This window comes from Falco rusticolus, chromosome 2 (genome assembly GCF_015220075.1).
Source record: "Falco rusticolus isolate bFalRus1 chromosome 2, bFalRus1.pri, whole genome shotgun sequence".
NCBI classification, from domain to species: Eukaryota; Metazoa; Chordata; class Aves; order Falconiformes; family Falconidae; genus Falco; species Falco rusticolus.
In genome coordinates this window covers 30033921-30060034 of record NC_051188.1, presented here as the reverse complement: position 1 = coordinate 30060034, position 26114 = coordinate 30033921, and the positions used below count along the sequence as shown (strand labels likewise).

The window sequence follows — 26114 nt, the reverse complement described above, 5'->3', positions numbered from 1 at the left end:
CCATTCTAACCAGTGGGGTGCTGACAGCTCCTGAGAAAATGTTTTGTTTACCTATTTAATAATGTGGGGTTTGAATGCTTTTTTTTTTTTTTTTTTTACCATTCTTTGTGTCTTGTGAAACTTCAAGTACAGTCTCTTTACCTGCTTAGCCAAACATACCCTTCCAAAATAATAATCGCATCCTGCAGCCAAACCCAGTATGATTATAGCTGATAGACTGGGTGTTGCCTAGGTGAAATCTGCTGACAGAAACTATTTTGCAACAGTACAGATCATTTTGTGTCAAATAGACTCACTTTAACTAGAGTTACTCATAAACCTAAATGAAAAGACTTCCTGTTTGAGTATCCTGGCATCATTGGTCTCCCTTAACCTTTTCTACTTCAGTAGTACAGGACTGTTTAATAGCTTTAACACTAACTGGAGTTTACGTAATTTCTCTAAAAGTGCATTTTTCTGCAATAGCTGCTTATCTTCTTCTGTACAGCGATACAATATACCTTACCTTGTAGTAAGCTTTCTGAAAGGCCTTTGTTTATATTTTTACCTAAGAACGGAGAGCTGTCTTACCTATCCACATAATTTTTTACAAATAGAAAGTGGGCCTTCCTGTCAGCTGGAGAAATATTCCTGTGCCTTTTAAGGCACACAGCAGGGAAAATGGGAGTATACTTCACGGGTTATGAATCTCCTACTGAAATAATAGGAAACTCACACGCTTCTGCTGTTTTAATTATGGTGTTAACTGTGCCCACTTAGGGTCCACTGCCAAACTCTAGAAACAATGCCCTCCTCCTTTAGAGGAAGCTCAAATGGTTTTATCTTCAGTTTTCTGCTTCAGTTTTAAGATAAAGTTTACATTGATGCCTTCAGCTGTAGTTATTAGCAAGTAATTTTCTTAGAATGGGGCTTATTTCTGTGGATTGGCAAATGTTCTTCTCTTCATTTCCACTCCCTACTATTCTTTCAGATTCTGCTTGCAGAAAGACCAGCAGGGTTTTAAGAGCACAATATGCATGACTGCATCTTTTCCTCTAATGCATCTTCCCTAACAGTGGAAAAGAATGGCGCTCTCAGAATGTGCTCATCTAAGCTTCCAGTTCCCCAGGATCTTGGAAGGACTTCTGTGCAATAGCAGCTTCAGCATCTGCTGCAGATAGCAGGCAAACTGGCGGATGATTGGCAGGGCTAAGAAGAAATAGATTTCCAGCACAGGGGCAATGGACTCTTCTTCAGAGACTTTAATTACAGCACCCCTCTAACACTTCTTCAAAACAGCAATAAGTGTTTTAAAATCACACAGGGAAAAGATGGACAGAGATCAACTTTTCACCGTCTCTATCAATAAAAAAATGAGGTTGCATCAGATGAAGCTGGCCGTAGGCAGATACAAAGCAAATAATACTCTGAATTGTATTGTTTTATGTGTTCATGGGTAATACACTCATGACATTCGTTGCCTAAAGACCGTATGGATGAAAGAAGTTCACGTGGATCTATGGAGAGACTGCACAAGACCTTGGAAGAGAGATCTAGTAAAGGTCGCTGACTAGACGAACCACATCAGGCTCAGGAAACCCCCTGAACTAAAACAAAGTTGGATGCTGGAACCCATGGGCATTCTCAAATGTGCTTGTCCTAGTCCTGCTGTTCTCCGAGAGAGTATTTGGACAAGAATTGGCTTATGCCTGCTGTTGGTGATGGGTGAATGGCCCAAGTGTGTGCCTGGCCTGAACCAGTCTGACCTTTCTCGTATTCTTAAAATAGGCTTTATTTATGAATATTGGCCTGCTCACAGTCTTAGCAAAAATGAAACAGGACCTTCCCCTCTTTAATTCAACTAACTAGAGCCAACCTTAGTCAGTCATTCTCGTTCCTTTTACTGCACTGTCAGCTTTGCTAACTACATAGTCTGTGGTATTTCAAAGATTTTACGGCATATGTTAATAAAATGCCTCTACCTCACTTCTTTTTCCTCATTTAATCATGCCCTTACCTAAACCGAAATTTATCCATCTGTACCTCTTTAGAAACTTGTTGCTACAATTGTAATTTTGAATAGTGACTTTTCTGGTTCCTTATGCTGGCCTTCAGATTCTCTCTACTACAGACAGGAAACCTGTAAGCCTGCCAAAAGAAAAAAGAGCAAGAAAATGAATAGAAAATCCATGGGACAGTGTTGTTTCCACCACAGTAATTTGGGAGGAGGAATTTCATTCTGAACCTTGCTAAGTGAATAAATCAAATCCACAGATCTGTAATGCCCAATCTGTAAGTCGTGTTCCAAAAATCAGCAAGTCAGGATCACAACCTTTGGACATTCTCAGAAATAACTTTCCTTCTTTTCCTTTCAACTTGATGAGTTGTCCTGAGAGTAGGTTTATCCTCCTAAGTCACTTAGCAAGGACATGGAAATTCAATGGGAAGTCTCTATATTTAGCAGAGATTAAGGTGGTCAATGCTTATATTCAGTTCCTTGGTTAAGCAAAAAGTCCTTCCAATTTTCAGTAGATAGGCATAGGTGAACACAGCTAGGGCTCAAGGAGGAGTGGAATAGGAAGGGACAGAGTAACAGGGGGGGATCTAGAAGTCTTCATAGCATCCTTTCACCCTCTGCCTCCTGCTGCTGGTAAATCTGCACCTGAACAGCCAGTGCTTTAAAAAAAAAAAAAAAAAAAAGCCTCTTCTGTTTGGCTTCTTACTTTTAACACCTCAGGTGTTGAGCAAATGAAGGCAAACCTCTGTGCCAGGGCTCTGTCTCTTTAACTTTGTATGTACACCAGCAGGCACAGTAGGAACCCATTCTGTTTTGAACATACTATAGCATAAATAGCCGATAAATCAGAAAGGAAGGAATCCACATTTTCTGTTACTTGTGTGGCCTCCTGGAATGATTAATATATGTTTAAATGAGTTCTACATGTATGCTTTTTTTAAATTAAATGCTTCTTTTTTAACAAGACCACTTAAAATTAAGTATGGAAGTAGGGCAGCCGGTATTAAGGTTAAATTTACCATAGTATTTTAGAAAAACACAATAAAAATACTATGCACCACATTTTTTGATGCCAAAGTTTTAGAGAAAATCAAACCACTGAAGGGGTGGAAGTCACTGGCAGAGCAGTTGGAACTGCAACCTACGGAATGCTGAACCTGCTTCTGATAGCTTTTTTTTTTTCCCTTTCCTCTTTTAATGTACTCGGCTATTTTATATTAATGACTAGTATGTTCAAAATTGAAAAATCCACTGGGGAGATGAAAAAGCAGGCAATTACATTTTTTCTCATCAGGTCCATGAACAAAAACTGTAAGAGGGTGAGATGTACTAGTTCTAAAGTCTTGATGGTTGTGCTGACCAGAAACAATCACTTGAGTTCACCAACTAGTAATGATTATTCTTTGTTGAATAAATCAGACTTCAGTGCAGTACATTCTGATTTTTTTTCTTGCATGTTATGTACATCTATGGTTATTAAGTTGAACTGATAAAAAATGAAATGTTCTTTTGCTACAGTTTAATTAAATTCCATTTTCCATCAACACACAATTTACAAACTATAGTTGGAAGACTGAATCACGTGGCAAAGAAAAGCCATTAAATTTTCTACCGTAAAATGTAAAAATTAAGAATCAGAAGCTAGTTATACAGAGAAATTAAATAAAAATTGTACAGGCATGAAATAACAATCTGGATAGCAAAAAAATCATACTTTTTAAAGAGGGTATATTTAGTTGAATGAGGGCCCTTAAAATGAAAAATAAAATAAAGTCAGATATAAACCCAGACCAAAACAGACTGCGTAAGACAAAGTCTTTCTGTTTTAAAAGGTAGCTAGAATTGATGATTCAACTCAGAGACACAAACCAATCCACCCCGGCTGCTGATAACATGCACTTGTATTTCTGGGTCCTAAACAAACACAATATGGGCCTTGCAAGTGCTTTAGAAAACCCTGGTTAATAATCAGTTGTCCAGGAGTCCTCTCTGACCCACACAGGCCCTCCTTCGTCTTGGAACAAAACCCCAGCAGCTGTGGCTTAGACGAGCCATCACGGTGCAGTAAGTGCACCCCTCGCCACTGCCTCTGCCACCCCCTGCTCTCCCACCACCTGGAGCCCGAGAAACCCGGGCCTGCGCCTCACGTTCAGAACAAATTGAAGAAAGATGGGCAGCTGAGTTACCGAGAGCCACCTCAGAGTAAGGCAGGAGGAGATGACCTAGGGTTAGATGACCCTGACTATCAAGTGTGTTGCCTTGACAAATAGTAATTGCTCGACAATTGCTCTAGGCTTGGAAAACATATGTTATCATGTTCATGCTGTATCCACTGATAGAGATTGTTTTCATTACATGTACTGGATATTTCTAACTGCACTGAACCTACTGATGTGTGAAAACATAGATAAGATTGAACCAGAGGTCTCAAACTTGAAAGTCTAAAACTTGAAAATCTCTCCTTTGTTCAGGTTATTCCTTTTGGCTAGCAGTTTTCTGTCTTTAGTTTAAGAATCAGTCTATGTCCAGCATCTACAGTGGTCTTTGAAATGCCTTTTTTTTTTTTGAATGGTGTCTTTGTTAGAGCTGGAGAAGTTTCAATGAAATAATATCTCAGTTTTGTGCTTGGTGCATGCTATTGTATTAATTATCTCCTTGTATAGGTTTCACCATCAAGGCTGTTGGACACATTAAAGAATACTTCACACATAGCTCGGTATTTAAGGCATATGCAGCTCAGCATTGATTACATATTCTATACACTGTAAGAACTTAAATTTTTTGGTCTGTTCTGTAACAGAACTTCCTTTTCAAATACTGTCTACAGTAACTGTTTCCTCCCCTTTCAGCAAAAGTTTTAGTGATAATATAAATGTGAGCCTCTTTCAGTTGAAAAAGATCATCTTTGAAATGAAGTATTCCTTTTGCTGAAAAGCCATCAAGTCTCTCCCTGAAAGAATGTTGGGTGTTTATGTTTTTTCTTGTACCTTAACACATGTGCACTTAAGCATCAAGAAGCTTCTCAGTGCAAGAAAAGCTGTAGAGAGACCTAAAAGATCATAGGAAAAAAAATTGGGGGGTATAGATTACTAAAATAATTTAAAAAGAAGGAATGGGAGGCAGCATACAATGTATTGCACTCATAGGGGCTCAAGTGGTTCAAGAGGTGTATGCTTGCTGTATTAAAGAAAAGGCAGCAGGAGTCTGTCAGGGGTCAGTACATGATCAGTCATGACCTCAGGGGCACAGAGAGGTAGAATCCTTGTGGCATGATTTGCAAGAGAATATGTGGGCTTTGATTCATTCATTTACACAGCATCAGAAGGTAAACGGGATACTGCTTTCTTATTTGATGAAGGCTTCAGTCATCCAGCTCAGCATCTTCCATTAAACTTCTTCTCTTTCTCTCTGTTTTCATGTGCCTCTTGCGTATTTCCAGCAGGCTGTCCCTCCAGAATGATGAATCTTACACATGAGAAAAGGACACTTTTGCTGCTACTTGTAAATTTGTTGTTGTATGACACAACCTGCCATTATTTTAATTGTTGCTTTCAAATGAAGTGTCTGCCAGCCTGTATGATGAAATCATGTGTTACTAACAACTACAACAGTAATACCTAGTTCTAATATATAGCTTTTTATCTATAGATCTTGACCTTTTTTTAAGCCAGGAATGAGATCCTTTTAAAACTCACAGAGCTCAGGCAGAAGTGGCTGAGGCAAGATTCAACAGCATTTATATCTGCTCATTGCTGGGCCGATGGGCTGATGGTATGCGAACGAGACAGCTCTTCTAGGCTCTGAGTGCCGCTGACACGTAGCCCAGCATCTATGCAGTGCTTTGTGCAGGCTCTCCCACTGCACCCAAAACTTCCCCTATTCCAACAGGAGGAGGCTTATGGCTTCCTTCCACAACTCCTGCAGAAGGATCCTTCCCTGGGTGAGATGAGGCTTTTAGTGCTCTGTCCCGGCCAGGTCTTCATATCCAATGTGAAGAGTGTGGAAGACTGGTGCAGATTTCAGTCACTGTAATTTTTGGTTCTTTTATGTAGAGATACGATACAGCATCAGAACTCGCTGGATTAGCTTTTTGACATGTGGTACACCCTGCTAACTAGGCACCTTGCCTCCAGAACTATGAGTTTTATATTTTGAAAGACAAATACACAGGTAAACAAAATGTCACTAAACACTTATTTCATTTTAGACTTTTTATAACCTTAGTATATGTAGCCTTGGGACATCCTGTAAGCATTATTTTGTCTCTTAGGTTCAGTGAGATGTAGGATAGTTTTAGTTGTCCCTATCTAAGAATCAAGAAGCCGTTGGTGGAATTCTGAGTCAGGGACAGGATTAAGGCCCTCATTTGGACTCCCATTCCAAATGTTGGCCAAAACACCATCCATCTTCCACCTTGATACAGATTTAACATCAGCTGTATGACTTAGCCTGAAAGGTCTGTAGGAACAGTAACTAGCAATTGGCACTCAGATGGTGGGACGAAAGAGAGAGCAATTATTCTTTAATGTCTTCATCAATCCAGTTTATTTAAGCACGTTCAGGAAATTATGCTAAGATGCTTAATTTCTTTTTTCATTTATTTACAGGCCTACTTTATCTGTAGTGCTGAGCTGTTGTCATAATTTGGTTTTTATGACTTGCATCAAGCATGAAGCTTTCAAAACCACGTGTCAAAGGTAAGTTAGTTCAGTAATATTCTTATTTGTATACGTCCCTAAAAATAATGTACATTTGCAGGGGAAGTTTTCAGCACTTAATTGAAGGCTTAGCTCTGTTGATCAGCCACAGTCCTGAGTAAAGGATATGGAGCAGTACGCACTCCTGCAGGGAGTTCTGAGAGAGGTTTTCTCCCAGTCCTCTCCAGTACACTGAGGGAGCGCTGGGTACTGCACCAGCTTTTAAAATAGTGCAACCTGATCCTTTCTTTACAGCTCCCAGGATGGGGGTGGGGAGCAAAGGTGAAAGAGTAGCAGGCCAGATCCTCCTTCCCATTTTGGGTCTGGTTTTCTCTGTTGAGTGAAGAGGGCATTAATTGTGCATGACCGCTATGAGACGGGATCCTTTGCTCTCACCCTTCACAGTTCTTGTGACATAGGCCAGGTTTAATCTAGTCTGAGTTAGAAACTAAGTACACTTAGAGGGTTATAATGAGCTTCCCCCTCATTTTCATTTTCCCTCACTGGTATGTAAAACATTGCTTGTAAGGGATAAGGATCTGTGGAGTTACGAAACTGAAGTGATTGCACTAATGTGGCGCTCCTTCTAGTTAGTCTGCAGTGTTTATCGCACTGTTTAGTGTTGTAAAACTAAAATTAAATAAGCCCCAAATCAAAAGAGACTATCTAATATTTCCCTAACCAACTAGTAAAAGGAAAATGGACAAACCAAAGTAAATTACTAAACAGATCTTTACAAAGAAGGATAGACAATGTGCAAGCCAGGAAATGGGTTTGTTGGAGTTTTACTTGTGGGTAGGGATTTAAAAGTTATTTGGATATAGTAGTTCATAGATTTAACTTGGAAAGACTACCAACATTAATATTTAGTCAGTAGTTGTGGCAGCCAATCAGTACACTGTCATACAGTGGAATCTTTGTGAATTTTATTATTTTATAAGAAAGGATGTTCATGCATATACTACATTCAGCCAGAAACAAGGATACTAAGAGTCCTGAAAAAGTACAGTGGTTTCAATACTCCATTTTGCCAGCTAGTGTTGCCTAGTTTTCAGTATATTTATTTTTTACTTCTTCAGGCAGTCTAAAGGGCTTATTTCTCATCTGATGAACTACTACTGATTTCCTAATTTCCATTCATCTTTTATAAAAGATTTATTTGTAGCTGTAATCCATGCTGAGCGCACTTTTTTAGCCTGGGCTGGGCATATCTTGTATACACATTATGTATGCACTGTACAGTAATGCCCCGATTAGCTAATACCATCAATACTTATGTAATATTCAGAATGTTAACTGTACATGTAGAAAATATTCATGAAAACTACTACAGTACTTAAAATATTCTGAAAAATATATTACTTTTTATCAAGCACTAATGTCAAATTTGAGAACTGCTCTATCAGACATCCATCAAAGTAGCCAGAAGATAAGACCCAGAATCCAGAAGTAGGTTCAAGAGAAGGAAGTGGGGAAAACAATACTTCTCATTTCCACATACTAGAAATGAAACCTGCACAAAGATTTCTCCAAGAATGCTGTCAGTCTGCAGTTAGAAGGATCATGCCATCGCTGGCTAGCTGCGGGAAGGGAGAGAGAGTTTTCTTTTCTTTCCCACTTTCTGTAAAACACCAGTTACTATAAAAGGATAGCTGGAGCTGTGCTGCTTTCTTCCTGCGCCTCAGGCTCCATTTTTTTATAACTTTTTTTTTTTTCTCCCCCTGTATCTTACCCATTGTGAATAACTACTGCACTTTCCTGCTGTTAATAGTTTTGTCATATGGCTGTAACAATACAGAAAGGGCATTTCAGATAACTTAAGAGTTGGGTGCAGACTTCTAAAAAGCAGTAACTGGACTTGCAGTGCTGTTGGTTATGCATGGCTGCTGCTTGTTAAAGTGCTACTGTGCAAAAGCTGAAACACTGGAACTGCCTGCTTGCAGAACCAGGGAGACTCTGCTGTCTGTATTAGTCACGTAAGTTAGTAACACCCTTTACAACTGAAGAGATAGAAATGTGTTTAGAGTTTTAAATGAAAGCTGTAGAAATCCATAGCATAGGCCTTTATGGTCACCAGAGAAAACTGCTTGTTATCATTAGGAATTACGAGGCTAGATTTTTTTAAAAGAACTGGGGGGTGAAGTACAGAATTACATTTTAAAAAATCAAAAAGTATCAGACACCAAATGGGACAGTCAGAATGGTCACAGGTACAGTACTACAGCAGAAGTTGACCGATAATCTTTTTCAAGCATGAAAAGAGAAAGGAATGGTCATTCAGGTAATCATACGCTAAATTACTCACATGTAAATCAGGTAATCAAAAGAAAAGCAGACTTTGGTATATTAATAATAAGCAAGCCTTATTTTTATAAACCCCCCAAAATATTATCTTGTTCTTGCAGACCTGAAAAGTCTTTGTATGGTAACATAAAATTAAATAAAAACTACATACTGTATAAGTTAAAATGCATGTTTCGACCTCCCAGTGAGTTGATACAGTCTCACTTTTCTTTGTACTCTAGTAACTGAACTCTAGTCTCCAATGCTTTTTGATAGTTAAACCAGAGGGGCTTTTAATGTGAGGAGATATGTATGTGTATGTGCATATATATCTGTACCTGCTTCCTTAATGGATTTGTTTAAGACTTACATGTAACACAGAGAAAGTATGCTGCTATTCCATTTGCTGAACACTAATACCTTTACATGTGGGATATTGAATTCATGTTTGTTTATCAGCTCTGGGAGCGTGACAGATCTGCAGAATGACTGATACCAACCTAAAGCTAAAATTTGAGAGCAAAGTGGGTTCGAGGTACACAGAAACTTAGCTTATGGTGATGGGAGTTGTCTTCTGTGCCTCAGTCTGTGAGCCACGTCCCTACCCAAGCTGCTTTTCCAATCCACCCAATACATCTACCCACCTTCTGTTTTCAGAAAACGGACAGTGTTGTGGTTTGCTTTATACTGTTGCCACTTTGATTTCTTTCTGTGACAAGCTCCAGAGCCACAGGAGCAGCCCGGGAGCAGCACTTGCTCTCCAAGCACAGCAGAACTAGGGAGCCCTCCAGGAGCCAGTTACAGCTCTCGGTCACCGGCCAGCCCGTTGCCTGTAGAAGTTAGCATGCTCAAGTTGACATTGATCCCTCAAGGGACTAGCTACCAGCTAAACAAAACTGGAGCACAGGGCTAGCCAAGCATAGATTCTCTGTGACCCCGTGTCAGGACCTGTGATCCTGTTGTAAAAGCCAGCTATGTTACCTCCTTGCCCTCTGAGACTCCCAGGGAATCCCCAAGTAAGTGTGTGTGTGGGAGTTATTTACATCTCCTTCCTGTCTCCGTCCCCATCTTTTGTTGGTTTCTTTGTTTTTTGTAAAAACAAGAGAGGATGGAATACTTCAAAAAGACATATTTGTTCCCTTATGAAGGCTTACTACAACAAAGCCAGAATAATTTGTCCCATTAATTATAGATAATGGAAAATGTGTAAGTACCCGCGTGGTTAAAGAAGTGAGCGTACTGTCATTGACGGCATCATGACTGTTGCGTACAGCCTGGAAAGGCAGATGCATTTGAATTTCACTGGGAGGTTACAATATTTAGAAACCAGGAGACCTATAAAGTCTAACTATTAAATATACGGAGCGCAGAAATGCTCATTTGCTTGTGCAGAGGAAATAGAGCAAAGATACACCACAGCAGAGACAGCTAGCAGGACAAAGGAGATACTATTGACTCATTCCAGACTGCCGACTTAGCAGCTCAACTTTGCTTCCTTTTAACTTTTGTAACAGTAGGAGCTCAAAGCTTCTCAGTCTATTTTCTGCACAAACAGAAACACCCAGACTTCAAAAAGTAATACACTTTGAAGAAACCCAAACCATTAACACATTAGAAACTGTGTGTACTACTAAACAGGGCTTCACGGTTACTTGAATTTTGCAGTGAGCAAATGCTGATGTTTTAGTAATAATTTTACACTGCTGCATTCTGGCAAACAGTTCTTGATAAGTATCGGTTTGTAAAACACTTTTTGTTGTTTTTAGTGTGATTATGGATTTATTGACTTTGCAGTGGGTAAGTACTACTTCAATATTTTTGCAGACTGAGTAAAAAAAATCCCGCTTTTCTCACCCCAGTAGCAAATCACAACAAGTTTCTAACCCTGTAACGTTACACTGGTACCACTGGGGAAAGCATATGATGTGTGAAATTTAGATTTTGTCCTCGGTGCTTAAATCTATTTCAATAATAATAATAATAATAATAATAATAATAATAATGGGTTTATCGTCTACTCTGAGCAACAAAGTGCTCAAGGCCATCACTCTGACAGCTCCTGCGTTGTGCCAGACCCCTCCAGGAGCAGGACACCGGTCCCCTGGGGTACCAGCTTGCTCCCGGGGGGTGCACGAGGCTGGGGACAGCGCACGAACCCCACGGGTACCCCAGGTTTACACACACCCCTAAGAAATCGCTTCTCCAAGGCGCAGAACGATGCGCATAGAACGTCACCAAACGTCATAAACGCACATTAAGCGGCACCACGTAACGCAGTACTGGAGCAGCGAACACGTTGAATTTAAGTTTCGAAGTATTTAAACCCTGGGTTCGGCTTGTCCCCCCCACCCCCCTCCTCCCCCCGCGGAACGGCTCGCGGCCCCGCTCCCCGCGCGGCGTGGAAGGCGGGGGGGAAGGCGGGCGGGGCGCCCATGTTCTGCCTTGTCGCCCCCCCCCCCCCCGTTGGTGCGACGGGCTGTCACTCAGGCGACGTCACAATACGCCTGTGTGAGCGCTGTAAACACTCGGGCGGGCGTGTGTGTGTGTGTGTGTGAGTGACGCGGGGGCGCGCCTCCGCCCCCCCCCGGCTCGGGCTTGCGCTCGAGCAGGGGGAGTGAGGGAGGGGGGAGGCGCGCCCCCGCTTGTTTCCCTGCGCGCATGGTAGCGGCACGAAAGGTAGCATCACTGGAGCAAGGGATGATGTAATTCTCCCTCCGGCCAGTAACTGCCTGCGCTTGCACCGATCCGATCGGCAAAAGGGAGGGGGGGGTGTAAGGGGGGTGTTTTACGCGTGATCGTATCAGAATCTCCTGACCGCGCACCCCCCTTTTTAAATCCCGCTCCGTTTATCCCCCCCCCCCCCCCTTCCCCCCGCCCGGGGCACGGAGGAGGGAAGGGGGGAGGGGGAAGGGGTGGGGGAGCCCCGCGTCGTGTGTGCAGGGTAAACACGCCGGTGAGCGCTGCGCCGAGCGGTAAACAAGTCTAAGGTGCCCTCCGCCGCACGACAACTTGCTGCGGGCGGGGTGTCCGTCCCCGTCCCCCCCCCCCCGCATACACAAGCGCACACACACACACTTCCCCCTAACAAAAGCCCGTTTAATATCAGCGTCAGCTTTTGTTCGGCGAGCAGTGGCAACCGTCCCCTCTTCCCGGTCACCTTATTTTACCGGTGTGCGTGTCTGTCGTCCCCCCCGCCCTTCGTCCAAATCCACGGGTCCCCTACGCCCCGTTCCCCCGTGCGCGCATCCCCACTCGCTCCGTGGTGCTGCTCCCCTCCCCTTCCCCCGCGCTAAGCGCCTGCGACCCCCGGACCCGGAGCACCAGGTCCCTCCTGCCCGCTCTCTGGAGCAGCAGGCAGGTAGGCGAGCAGGCAGCTGTGTCGTTCCGTGTCCCGTCCCCCCCCCCCGTAGAAAAGGCAGTAGCTAAATGTCACTTACTGTCAGAAGAGGAGGGAGGGGGAAGCCCTTCTCTCGGTGCAAAAGCAAAATAGCCACTCGCAGGACGTTGCTAGCATAGGAGGCAGCGAGGAAAAAAAAAATAATCTTCCAGTAGCGGGGGGAGGGGGAGGATTCGCCTTTTAACCGGAGAAAAATAAAATAAAAAATAACCGTGTGTGTCCCGTCCCCCCCCCGGTTGCCTTTTTTGTGCAGTTTCAGCAAAGCTGCGAGGAAGTTGGTCCTTTTGTTCCACTATTTATAGATTGCGTCAACATTGCGAAAAGGAGAAGGCGGAGCGGTGGCACTTACTCCTCGCCGAGGGGTGGTGGTGGTGGAAGATATCGGGGTGGAGGGGCGGGGCGGGGGGGTGGGGGACGGAACGGGACACGACGGGGGGGACGGGGACATACAAGCGACCTCAGCGCTCACCCCACCCGCCGCCGCTCCGAGCACGGGGGGAACCGGGCGGTGCGGCGGCGGCGGGGAGAACCGCGCCGCTTCCCCGCCCGGCTGCCGCCGCACAGCACCGCCCGGCGGGCAGCGAGGCGAGGCGCGCCGAACCGAGCGGCGGGGCCGGCCCGCCGCTCGGTTCGGCGCACCTCGCCTCGCCGGTACCGTCCACATCCATACCCCCGTCGTGACTCCATCCCCCGGTCAAACTTGTTGCGACCCCTCGGGTTGGGAGCTCCGAGGGCAGGTGCAACGCACCGTGCAGCCCTCGGTTTTCTTTCCGAGGGAGCCGAAGGGTTAATTTGGGGAGCCGAAGGGAAAACATATTAAGACCCGGGGGGGGTGGGGGGGTGGGGGGTGTCGTGAAAGTTAGAAGTCTCATCGCCACGCGAGAAGGTTGGGGGGGGGAAGGCGACCGGCGCTTTTCTGGCCGAAGGCCAATGTTTCTAAACTGAATGTAAACAAAGAAAACTGCAAACACCGGAGGAGGCCTTCCACCGCCGCCAAGGCTGGGGAACGTGTTCCCAAACGGGTGCCGAGCTTTGCCCACCCTCCCCCACCCCACCCCCGTTTCCCTCCCCGTCCTGAGCGCCCACGGCCATCCCGGCCACCGCCCTCGGGTGCCGCGGGACGGGGGGAGCCTTCCGCCGGCGGGGACGGCGCAGGGTAGCAAGCCTCAAAAAAAAAAAAACACCACCCAACCAAAAACCACCACCTTTTTTTCTTTCTTTTTAACTCATTTGTTGTATTTTTTCTTTTTCTTTTTTTTTTTTTTTTTTCTGAGACCAATGGCTCGCCCCTCCCGCCCCGGGAGGCAGAGCCGCCGTGCCCCGGGCGGGCGGAGGCCGGGACCGGGCTTGCCCGAGCCTGCCGGGCGCTCCCGGCTCCGGCCTCGGGGCTCCGTGGAGCTTCTGGTGTTGATGCTTCCAGCACGCTCGGGGAAGCATTCACGGGAGTCCTGCTCCGTTGGCAAAAACCTTCTATGTTTAGACGGGGAAATCCTCGCTTGCTAGCTCGCAGGCCGGCGGGCTGTCACCGCGGCGTTAGAGAGGAGCTGGAGGGAAGAAGGAAGGCTGGAGGCGTGCGTGACCGTGACACCGGTGTCGCGATCGCCCCACGAACCCCCGTGATGGACACGCGGGCGATGCGTGCGCTCAGCAGAAATACAACCGTCGGACCGGGCGAGGTTTGGATTTTCCGCCGCCCCCCCCCCCCGCTCCTTGCTTTCGTGATATCTATGGGCGGATGATTTCTCCTCTTAGTTATGCTTCGTGACAACGGATGCCTTCCTGATGATGATTTTCTGGGGGAGAGTGCGAGTCCCTCGGAACTCTCGCCCTCCCGCCCCGCCCCAGCCCACGCACTGCCCCGCTGGCTGCGGCGCGGCGCCGGGCAGCGGGGAGCGCAGGTAATGGTGGGGCAAAGCTCCGAGTGAATAAAATAAAATCCGTTCGTGTGGTTCCTTTCTTGAAGCGTCCCCCCATCCCGGGCTTTCCATCTCCTCTGCAACTTTATGCTTCGCAGCAAAGCCGCCGTCCCACTTCGCTGCTCTTGCGCCAGAGCACGACGCTTGCTCATCCTCCGTGAGTTCTCCTTGGGGACTGCGGCTACTCTTTTCCAGCTCTGCTATGGTTAACAATAAATAAATTAAAAAAAAAAAAAGGAAAAAAATAACGAAAATCACCTAGTTCGAAGGCGGACAGTGTTCAGTGTCACTCAAAAGACGGATCGTCTTTTGCGTACAAAACCCGTGGCAAAAGTGAACTCTTAATAGACCTTGAACTGATGGTGTAAAAATGGACTGGTGGTGGAAAGTAGTAAGTAGTGTTAATGAAGAATAGATCCGAACTATGAACCGTGAATAAGCCTTCCTGGAAAGAACTGAACGGAACAGAGAGTAGGTAGGCAATTCGCTTGCTGCTTCTCTGCAAATTTAGAAGAAAATGGGAGTGTGGCACAAGTTTGTATTTTTTTTTAAACACGCCTCTGAGAAAAAAAAGAAAAAAACAACCCAAAACCAAAACCACAACCCCCCGAAAGTAGCGTTGTGATGGAAATGGCGAGGGACGGTACAAGCGAGGGGGGAGAGGTGTGAGTCCCCGGGCGCCTGTATGCCCGCCCCGGGCACTGCCCGCCCGCTCGGAGCCGGGGGCTGAACCTCGCCGAAAGCCTTGGCGGTCAGAAATGTTGCAACAGCGCTTTGGAAGTCTCTAAAGAAAAGCTGAATTGTTCGAACTTAGGTAACCTAAGGAAACTCGTTATGACCTACATTGCTTCTCTGAGTCAGCAGCCCCAGCCCCGGCGGGGCCGTCCGCGCTGCCGCCGCCACCGCGCACCCCGCGGGCGGGGCCGCCCCCCCGCCGCCGCCCGGGCTCGCTGCTTCCCGGGTTTACAAATAAATTTGCCTGGATCGAGACGGTTTCACTTCTGCCGTCAGGAATGCCTCCGCGTTTTGAGTGTTGTTTTTTTTTGTTTTTTTTTTTAAACTTTCCCCGGACAGAACAGTGTGCCTGCTTCGGTGGTGGTTTACCGGCTGGTTTGTGAGGGGGAAAGATAATATAAGCGGAGGACAAGGTTTGGTTTCTTTTTTTTCAAGTTTTTAAGAGCTGTACTTTATTTTCCAAAGGGTTACCGATTGTTTCCCGCACCGGGCAATAGATGCCTTATAGGGAAAAGTTACTATGTGTTGCACACTGCTTTGCTCTGAAGATAGACAAAGAAACTCTGAAGTTCCTATCAAAAGCCTACCAAACAGCTTTCCTTATTCCTTCTGTAATGTAGTGTAAAGTAGCAACGATTAAGCTCCACATGTCCACTCTCAAGACTCACAGTTTAATCCAGTCTGCGGCGAGCTCGGACAGATACACCGAGCTTTTATTAAACGCAGGGTCAGCATCAGGGAAAGAACCAAGGATGTTTTAACATCTTAACGTAAACTGTGCGCAAAGTTACCGCATCACCCCGGCGGGACGAGGGACTGGGAAAATCATCCGGTCAGCTGTCTTTTATATTGTAAACGACGAACGAGTCGAAATGAAATGACCTCAAAAGCCGCTCCCCCTCAGTTCTCATTTCGTATTTACCGACACGCCGTTGACATCAGCAGGCAAACTGAAACGACAAAATTCAGCTCCAAATGCCTGGATTTGCTGGGCAGGCGTTTTACCGGGTTTGCACACCGCTCCGAGCGCTGCTTTTGGCATTATTGTCATTATTAGTGATACCTTTTAGCAAACTTTTAAGATTTTATTGGCCAAGTACGGCAACTCACTGCGTTTCAAATTAGGGTGGAGGCATCGAATCCAATTTCCTTTACGTTTTAAAAGAAACTTTCACAGCAGTGGTGGGGAGTTGATTTGATGCTCTTTACTAACAACTTTCAGCAGCTCTGCGTTTCCTGCAATAGTGACATTTCAGCCTCCCTTCTTAAGAAACCAGCGGAATTCGGAGATAGCCATCGACAGCAGCTCCCCGTGCCCCTAAGCAGGGAGGGGGGGCAGGAAAACGCCGGCTCTGATTTTGGGGGTCGGGGAAGGGTTGTTTCTCGGTGGGGAGGTGGCACATCTCCAAGCCCCGTCCCTACCAGATGTCTTTGCAGCTGGACACGCGGGGACGTCCCCGCTGCCTCACGGTGGGGATGAGCCACGGTGGCGCAGCCACCTCCGGCCCCGCGCTAGGCGGGTGCTGCCAGCCACCGCCAAGTCAAGTCAAACGCCGTCGCCTGCCGGATTTTTTTTTTCTTTTTTTTTTTTTTTTTTTTTCCGAAGAACCCCCAAAATTCCCCCGTGGTGTCACGGAAAGAGTTCGGCGGTAACCGCCACTTCAGAGCTCTCCTTGCTCACCAGCCCTAAACGTCAAAGGCAGGCGAGAAGGCATTTGTGCTTAGGGGAAAAAAAAATATCATCAGCTATAGCTGGGGAGGAGAGGGGTGTGAGGGAGAAGGGGGTGAGAAGGGTTTTGGCTGTGCCGGGGCTGACACGGTCCGTCTCCACTTCCAGCGAAGCGGGAGCGACTCCCTTCCCCGGCGACCTGCTGGGAGCTCCCCGGGAGCCCCGCGGCTTCCCCGGGCTGGTGCCCCCGGGCTCTGCGGGGCAGCGCCGGGACTCGCCGACCTCCCCGCGCCCCTCGCCCCGGCGGCTCCGGAGGGCTTGGGCAGCCCGGCGGGGGCCGGGGGCGGGCGGTGGGGCCCCCTCCGTGCCCCCAGGTCGCTCTCCGTGCCGTCCAGCCCACAGAATGGGCTCGAAAAGCGAGATTTTGGGAAACCTGTAGAGGGAATGGTCGTGATCTGCGCGTCAAAGCGAAGTTGAAGGACCAGCAGCCGCAGTTAATACCGGTCACTTCTACCGAGATTTTGGGGCTTTTTTTTTTTTTTTTCGGTCTGGAAACTTTTTTTGGGTGTGTCTAGAGCTGCGTAATTTCGTAATTATTTTTTCAGACACCGTTGTCTATATCCAGCGTGTGCGACCAGGTTGTTAAAGACGGGATGATTTTTGCTCCTACCAGCTGGATCTCTGCACGGTTTAATTAACCCCTTGTGCCTCGTCACGTTTCTTTTACCGAACAAACTGTCAGGGCAGCCGGCGGTCAGCTCAGTACTGCTCTGTATTGCAGGACTGAAAAGGTACGATGCAATGTGTGCAGAATGATTGTAGCCTTTCAGGATGTTACCGAGGTTAAATGAAAGTCCCGGGACGGTAAGAGCGACAAAATGGTAGCTGTCCAAGAACAAAATCGTTATTTTTAATTGAGTCGAGGTTTGGTGTGGTGGTTTTCAGTTTGGGTTTTTTTGTTTTTGTTTTTTTGTTTTTTTTCCTTTCTTTTTTTCTTCCCTAGCGTAGCTGGAAAGTGTCTTTGTTCTGTGTAAATTAATGGAGGCTTTAAAACGTGCTTGTTACGATTGACTGCCGGGAGGGTATATACAGCGAATAATGACAGCCCTTAGCGAAAGAAATACAGTAACCTGGTTTTGGATAGCGGTGTCCCAGCGACGACTTGTCTTTTCCTGTGGTTTTTCCCTATTTTTTCTCTCTCTCTCTTACTTTTTTCTTTTTCTTTTTTTAAACTGTAATTATTGCAGAGCTGTGTCCAGGAGCATGGAGTGTCATTTCAGAAATGCCCTCCCCGTGGCTCCCGAGCCGCCCCTGGCCGAAGAGGGGCTGCGGGACACCGCGGCCGGGTCATGGGGAGCTCGCTTCTCTCCAGCCGCAAATATTAAGTTTCTCCCCTTTTTCGTTCCCCAGTCCAAAGATTTGGCTGATAAAAACTAAATCTCTGTATGACGGCTCGTTTTCGTGCCAGGCTCAACATCCAGCTCATCCCCTCGATGTCAGGTTTCTCAGCGTCTCGTTGTCCCGTTTTCGGACACCCTTTTCCTCGGAGATGTCTCCAAGCCCAGATTTTTATATGTTCCCCCCCGCCCCCCTCCCCCTCCCCCAGCGGCACCGGGGCTACCGGTTTCGTCTCTTGTCAAACTTCGCGGAGATTTAGTGTAAGTTCAGGTAGTTTGAACTCTACAGACGACTGTGTTATCTTATTTGTAATAATTAAATTAAGCAATTTTGAGTCTCGTCGTTAAAAATACCAAATGCAAATACTCAGCACCTTGGGTGTCTGCTGGTACTTTTATTTCTCTCGGCATATAAGGAGTTATTTAACGTATAGAAAGAAGCAAAGAATCACCTCCTTTTAGCAGAAGGTCAAACGGTGCAATTAAGCGATAAAGTTCAGAGGGTCGGGGAAAGCTGGAATATCGCTGTAAAAAAGCAGTATCAACTGGTTGTGTTTTTTAAAAATGTAATCGCCTTTTGGACTTGAGGTAGCTGCTGCTTCTCGGTTATTCACTCGTCCGAGATGCTGAGGGGTCCGATCCTGCTCCCGGGACAGCGGTCGGTGGCGGGGCCGGGTGCCGGCAGGGGGTCCTGGCACTGCGGCCGTGGCGGTGCTCAGCCCTGGGTCAGGCGAAGCGGGGTGGAGAGCGGCTGGCAGCCCGCTGCAGATCTGCTTCCCAGGCTAGTTTTGGCTTCCGAGAAAATGAGCAGTTACTGTAAAATGTTCACATTGCTGGGATGGAAACTTTTCGGTGTGTTGGAAATACATGAAGACAGAAACGACGATGACAGCGCCTCGAGGAGTAACTTCTGACCCCCTGAAAAGCAAGAAGAACTTTCAGGACCTGCTAGTTAATGACAGTCATTTCCATCCCACTCCTCTGAAACCAAAACGTGTGCGTTTGGGGGAATTTCGGACTTTCGGTCACGCCGGGAGAGCGGGAGCTCCCCTCCAGCCGCCGCCCGGCCGCGGTGCGCCGGACCGCCGAGCCGCCGTCTGCATCGCCCGCAGGTTGCCCCGCGGGGCAGGGGACGAGCGTCCCGGCAGCCGGGGCTCCCCGCGGCCGGTATTCGTTTTGCCTCGCTCCCCCCGTGCCCCTTGGCCGCCCGGTGCCTGGCAGAGGGACCGGGCACCGCCGGGTGCTGCGCCGCCACCCGCTGCCACCTGCGCTGCGCTCCCCAGCCGGGACGAGCCGGGTCTGCAGGGCTGCAGTGCTTTCGAGTCATTAGTGCTTCTTAGGTGGGTTATTGTTTGTTTGTTTTAATTTTTTTTTTAATTGTTTCTCTTCACCAGCCTCTTATTTTGTTCTCGCAAACACTAGAGCCAGCGAAGGCAGCGGGCGTGCAGGCACTGCGGCAGCCCGGAGATCTCGCTTGTCTCCCCCTCCCCTCCAAAACGCTGCAGCTGAAGTGCTGGCAGTGTGGTGATTCGTCTCCAGCTGCTGCCGCTGGTCAGTATTTACCGCCAGTCATTTATCTCCCGGGTTCAGCTTATTATTCTTTTCCTTTTCCGGGAGGAAAATGCAAAATAAATTTGTGTTCGGCCATTTTCTGCAAACTTGACACCCCGAGCTGCGGTTTTGTCTGTGCTCGGACTTCCCCGGGGCGAGCCGAAGCGTTTCCCTGCGCTCGGTAACTCTGCAAACACTGCAGCTGGGCTGCAAAGCAACTCGTGGGTCCTGTCGGCAGAATCCCCGGCTCCTTTTCCCGTCTCTGTCTCTGTGGCAGTGGCCGTGGGCTGTCCCGGGGCACGCCTAACCCTTCCCGCGGCCCTGGGACTGTCACCCAAGGGATGCCCTCGCCGAGTCCCTCCGTTTCGTGCCGCCTGGCTGGTACCCGGAGGGCCACCCTCGCTTTAAGGCAACGCGGGGGCCCAGCGGGAGGAAGATGGGTACTGGCGGAGGAGCCGGGACAGTGCTGGTACTATGCTGGGACAGTCTGCGATTCTGCTGGGACAATCTGCGATTCTGCTGGAAAAGTCTGGGACAGCCTTACTGCGCTCCGGCAAGCGCTGGGATGGTTGGGGTGGTGCTGGGACTGTCCTGGGACAGTGTGGGACTGTCGTGGGACAGGTGGGATAGTGCTGGGACAAAGCTGGGGCAGGCTGGGACTGCCCTGACACCGTCTGCGACGGTGCTGGAAGAACTGGGACAGTCTGGGACAGTTAGGATAGTCCTGGGACTGTGCTGGGGCAGTGCTGGGACAATTAGGACGGTGCTGGCAGGACCTGGGATAGTGCTGGGACTGTGCTGGCACAACGCTGGAACAGTCAGGATAGCGGCTGGGCTGTCCTGGGGCAGGACAGCGCCGGGACGGTCTGGGGCAGCGCTGGGCCGGCTGGCGGAGCGCAGCGCGGGCGGAGGGAGCTGCCGGCGGGCACGGCCGCACCGGGGGCCGGGCCGCGTAGGGCTGAGCCTCGGCCTCCGCCCGCCCGCTCCCCGCGGAGAGCGCAGCGGGGCACCCGCGACCCGGCCCCGGCCCCGGCCCGCCTCGCCCCCTGGGCGGCCGGTGGGTGCGGGGAAGGGCCGGCCGGCAGGAGGGCTGCCGGGGCTGGGCACGGCCAGCCGCCGCCCTGCCCCCGCTCCGCTACCGCGGGGCTCCCCCAGCCCTTCCGTCTGACAGGCACAGTCCAGCCCAGAGCTCCGAGGGCGGCTGAAAACGTCAGCCCCTTCAGGCTTCCCACGGCCGCGCCCGATGCACCTCGTGGTTTCCCTCCCTCCGTTCTGGGGGGTCCTCGGTCCGCCCATAGGGGTCCCTCGGAGCAGCACCACCAGCTCGGTGGCGACCCGAAATACTCCTGCTAACAGACCTCATCCCACCCGTGCCTTTGTGCTGGCAGAATCGGGCCCATTTCTGGAAACTAAAGGGCAAAATAATAAAAATAACACCTGCCACAAACTTATTTTTTAAATCATTTTTTCAAAAGTAGAGTTGCTTGTGCCTCAGCCGTGGCCTTTTAGAGCTCCCAAGCAAGCTGAAAGCTGCTGGAGTGCCTTGTGTATCTGTGAGTGTGGAACATTACTTCCAGGAGAATAGTTTAGACTTATTAAATAGAGCTATACATAGAGTTATATCAAAGACATCAATACTCATCTATTGAAACTGAAAATTATTTGCACTCTGAAATACTGATGGCTCTGAAAAGATACTTTCTTCATTACTTTTGCTTAGAGATATAAAATGCAGTTCGTTCTCCGCTGTGTGCATTTAGTGGACAAAATTCATTAAAGATGTGTGTTTTGTACAATCCCACGGGACAACTTTAATCGCCGGTGAAATTTTATTTGACTTTGCAATGTAACAGTGGGGATTTGACTCATCAAGATGTAAATTAAGAGTAAATAGAGGGAAAAAAGGTTTCTCTGCATACATCTGAATGTATATTTCCTCATTATAATATATTAATTAATATTGCTTCTCAGTCATGAATTAGTAAGTGCTCTAGAGGGAATTCAGGGAAGACTAACCGAAATGATTAGTGTACTACAGGACTAATGTATGGAGAAAATTTGTTCAATATCTATAAGGTGCATCTGCATAGATAGAAATGAAAGTAGTTTGGGCAGTGAGACGTATGTGTTTGTGGCTGGGGGGGATCCGCAGTGTGCAAATGTAACAGTACTGCTGCTGCTGAAGTGCTCGCTCATACCAGCGATGCTCAGTGCTTAAGGATGGTCCTGGGTTCCAGCCTAGAATTCAAACTGGTTTTCAGTTCTTGCTTCAAGGCATGCAATGTGATTTCAGAAGCTTCACATGCCTGGCCTGTTTTGTCACCTAGCTCCATGTGACTTCATGTGCAACTAGGTATTTGTCACTCTGCTGAGAGTCCAGATTTTCTCACTTATTTCACAGCAAAATGGAACACTTGATTCGGGGCTTTGCATGCTTACCTTGGAGGCTAGGTCCCTGAAGTCTGGCTATGGTAGCATCTAGCTTATAGGTACTGTACCAGTTATGTCTCTTTTTCCTTATATTGCATTCTTCCCCACAAAGAAACAAAAAGGTGTTGGGGAAAACATCTGTCGGAGAAGACTGTGTCCTTAGAATTAGCATTTCTTCACTTTAATAAGTACTTTTTTTTTTTTTTTTCTTTAAATCAGCTGTTACACCCTGTTCTTGTTTGTATGTTGCCTACTTGGCTTCCGAGCTTACTTGGGTAAGGTCATTTTTGGTGAGTCCAGAAACCATCAAACTCATTATAGCAGTTCTCTACACTGACTTACAGTGATTATGGAGACTTGTAAGCATGCTATGTCATAGCCATGATGGCCTAAGGATGTAAGCAAGACAGATAAAAATTCTAAAATGTTATGAAAAGATATCTTGTTAGTTATTAAAAACACGTCAGTGTAAAATGATATTCAGAAAGTATTTGCTCATCACGGAAGAGTTACCTTATTTTAGTAAATGCACCTTGGTTTTTATTACAGTTCAAGTGAGTGGCTCAACTATGTGTGATGCTCCAAAACCTGTAACTAAGTTAACACAATCGACACATCTTTCCACGTGTAACACACAACCATTTCTAGTACACATCGGCTATCTCTGATACAGATTTCAGGAAACAGACCAGCAACATGTAATTCACTGCCCAGAAGTATGTTTAGTTCAGAAGCTTTGGCAAAGTTTTCCACACAGGACTCTCACCCACCTGAAAACATCCTGAATTAATTGGTGCTTGGGTTGCTCAGATAGGACCATAGGCCTGGATTCCCAAATGTCATCTGGGATCCTTGGGCATCTGACTCCTGTTTAAATATTTCTTGTTGGATAGTAGGAGGTAACTATCTGAGTAGCTTTAGAATTTGAGCCTCTTTCTTTTTTCTTAGGCATTACACCAAAGATCTCTCATTGCACCTGTAAATGTACATTACTAGAAAGTAATCCTGGACAAGAATGTCCTGCTCTAATGAGGGGATTTCAGCTGTTCTGGACTAGTGTGCTGCACTGCACTGTTAGGGAACTGAGCTCCATTTTGTAACTGGCAGGAGGTGAGAGTATTGTAGAAGTAAATCTCTTAGTTCCTGAGGACAGGAGAGAAGCATCAGTCTGTTGAAAAGGTACTTAGAGCCTCCAAGGTTAATCCCATACAACTTCATTTGGAAGGAAAAAGAAGAAATCTCATAAACAGTGGAAGAAAGTGTGGGAGGGGGAAAGTGAAGAAAAGTGGGGTGGGAGGGCACAGCAAGAATGAGGAGAAGGAGGCACGTGCCTGACGTGTGCAGGTCATCTATAGATCAATATATAACCGGACAACTTTAATAGTGCTCTCAAAACTCAGATTAATGTAACAAAAGAAAGAATCATAGCTGAGGGTTATTCTCACAAGTATGAGTAGGTGGAATTTTTATGCTTGTCTCAGTAGAAACTAGTTTCAGCTGTACCACAGCCCTTCACTAATGTGATGCCACTCAAGAGGGACTTATCTGAGAGCAGTTACTATTTCTTTATAATAATTTTGAGGAAGAGATGACTTTTCACTGTTGTCATAATTAAAATAGTTATTTTCATTACATGTATTAATTCATTTCTAGATTTGGATGGAGGAGCAGGTACAATATATAACATACATCTGACCAACTAGCTTATCTCAACATCCCAGGCAAATCAGCTGCTTGCCCAACTCATGCCAAGTTTGAGTGAAGAAATGGGTCCTGTGTGTTCTCCCAAAGCTCAACAGATTGTGAGGTAATTAAGGGCTTCCTATCAAGCAGGAAGCAATCTGCACAGGGGCCTTCCCATAACAACGGATGCCTTCCCCAGAAGCTCTCACTGAGGAATTATATTTCATAGCACTCTGCCCGAATGTGTTTTATCATGCAGAAGGCAATTACATCGAAATAGTTTAAAATATATAGGTTATCAATATCACATGGGTATGCACGCTAATTTTATCGGCCGATTGAAGAAATGAGGCAAGGCTAATTAGCAGAATTAGTTTTTTTAACAGTAGCTCTGAATGTTCTCCTGCTAGAATTGCTGCTCTCGGAGAGCTTTCTAGAATACGTACGTGCACTTGCCACCTTACTACAAAAGTTGTCTACTGGGAAAGTTTGTGATTGTCTCCACTCCTTCCTTTTGGAGCCCTAGATCTCCGAGGAAGGAAAATAAGCATGTCATGTGAAAACCCCCTAAAGTTTGTACTCGATATTTTAACTTCCCTTTGCAAGGCAGCTGCTGCATTTGCACATGTGGGAATCTGGTGAGCCATACAATCTTAGGCTGAGGATTTCTATTCACTAGGGATTAGCTGAACTGTTTTCCTAAATCAGTCACCAGATCTGGATTCCAAATTAACAAAGTGGTGCTGAGCAATAATGTAGACTCTAGGTAGCAGCTGTGCAAATTTATTCAATGAAAGCATTATAAAAGCAGGCTGTCTAACTGCCTTAGCTTTAGTGCAGTGAACTCTGAGAACTAGCAGACTTACTGAATTTATAAGAAGTAAAAAGCTCAGGTTCATTCAAGCCTCAAGGATGCTGAATGAGAAATGCTGGTCTTTGCACAATTAGTCTAAACACAACTACTCACAACAAAATTTTAGAAGATGCAGAATGACTGTATCCTAGAAAACAGTGTTAGAAGGGACTTCAAAGATCACTGAACCTCTCCCTGTGGCCTGGTGACCTGCTATCCCTGTCTTTTCTGTTTAGCCTGCTCCTGAAGACATCCAGGGATGGAGATTTCACACACCCCTCATGCAAACTATGCCAGCTTTCAACCATCCTTCACGCTGGAAGTCTTTTCTTGCTGTGTTTTCTGTAGTCATCTGAAAACTAAACCACGCCAATCCTTCTGCTTTTCCTTCATAGGTGTCCTCTATTTTTTTTGACCTCTGACAATTCTTACCTCTCTTTTCTGAGCTCTGTCCAACTTCTCTTTTGCCATATCTCAAACTAGAGTAATCATTCTGGCTAGGAGTTTGCTGCTGCTGAGGGAGCAGATGAATCAAGCCTCCTAAAGGCTGTCTTACTTTTCATGATTCCCACTATGGGGTTTGCTTTTTAATTTTTTTTTTTTTTTTATTGCAGCAGCACAGTTGACTATATACTGGCTGTGCTCCCCTAGCTCCTTTCTACAGGGCTGCTGTCTTACCAATTCTTGCCTAGCTTGTCTTTGTGCAGTGTGAAAGTGCAGGACTTTGCATATGTCCTTACTGATTCACCACCTATTTTTAAGACTATTTCTCCAATTTTTCAAGATAATCTGAGTTTCATTCCTATCTTCCAGTGAGCTGGCAGCCTCTATTATCATGGGATTATCTGCAGTAATGAATAAGCATATTTTATCTTCTCTCATTCAGGTTATTAACGGAAGTAGTGAGAAGTCCCAAATTTAGCACAGATTCCTGGGGAATCCCACTCTACATATCCTTCCATTTCAATAACTAACCATTGATAAAATGCTTGTAGTGAATGACTTCCCAGTGAGTTTGTACTCATAGTAGTTTCCTTTAAACTGTGTTTGTCTTAGGTAGAAGAATAATACATGTCAGTGTCAAAAACAGTCAAGATATGACACCTCCTGCTTCTCCCATCTGTTACCCTGTTGTAGAAGGAAACTAGATTAGTATGTCACCACCTAGTCTCATCCAGAAAAGACTGTATACACTTAATTCAAGTCTTTATGAGGCCTGGAGCAGCAGTTCCCAAACTATGGCCTCAAGCAAAGACACTGCTGGGAGGGGAGGCACCAACCTGGCTGAAGTCAGACTGAAGAAGTGGGGCTCACAAGCTGAAGTACATCTGTCAGGGTTAACGTGGTGTCACAGTCCGGGCAGTGGGGCTGCTAGAATGATCTGATATGAGGCACTGCCCTAGAGCCTTTTTCCATCCATCTTTTCTGTAGGTGAGTATGGTGTCTTGAGACACTCCTGTTTGAGCCTAGTGACATTCAGATGCTATTTGTAGCAAAAGAAAAATGA

General features: G+C 46.7%; 2 long non-coding RNA genes across 12 annotated transcripts in view; one reads left to right on the top strand and one right to left on the bottom strand.

Moving 5' to 3' along the window:
• Window positions 1-12761, bottom strand: part of LOC119143803 — a 79470-nt gene extending 66709 nt beyond the window's left edge. Inside the window, exon 1 of one of the 2 annotated variants that reach the window (XR_005102829.1) lies at window positions 12414-12761. This is a non-coding gene — a long non-coding RNA (uncharacterized LOC119143803). The remainder of the gene's footprint in view (window positions 1-12413) is intronic. The other variant, XR_005102830.1, reaches the window with a different exon arrangement.
• Window positions 1-26114, top strand: part of LOC119143802 — a 91951-nt gene that overhangs the window by 38117 nt on the left and 27720 nt on the right. For 7 of the 10 annotated variants that reach the window (XR_005102816.1, XR_005102819.1, XR_005102815.1 and 4 more), the window contains 2 exons: window positions 6604-6693; window positions 10743-10773. This is a non-coding gene — a long non-coding RNA (uncharacterized LOC119143802). Of the gene's footprint in view, window positions 1-970; window positions 5567-6603; window positions 6694-10742; window positions 10774-26114 lie in introns of those variants that run through there. The other 3 variants (XR_005102821.1, XR_005102814.1, XR_005102822.1) reach the window with 2 other exon arrangements.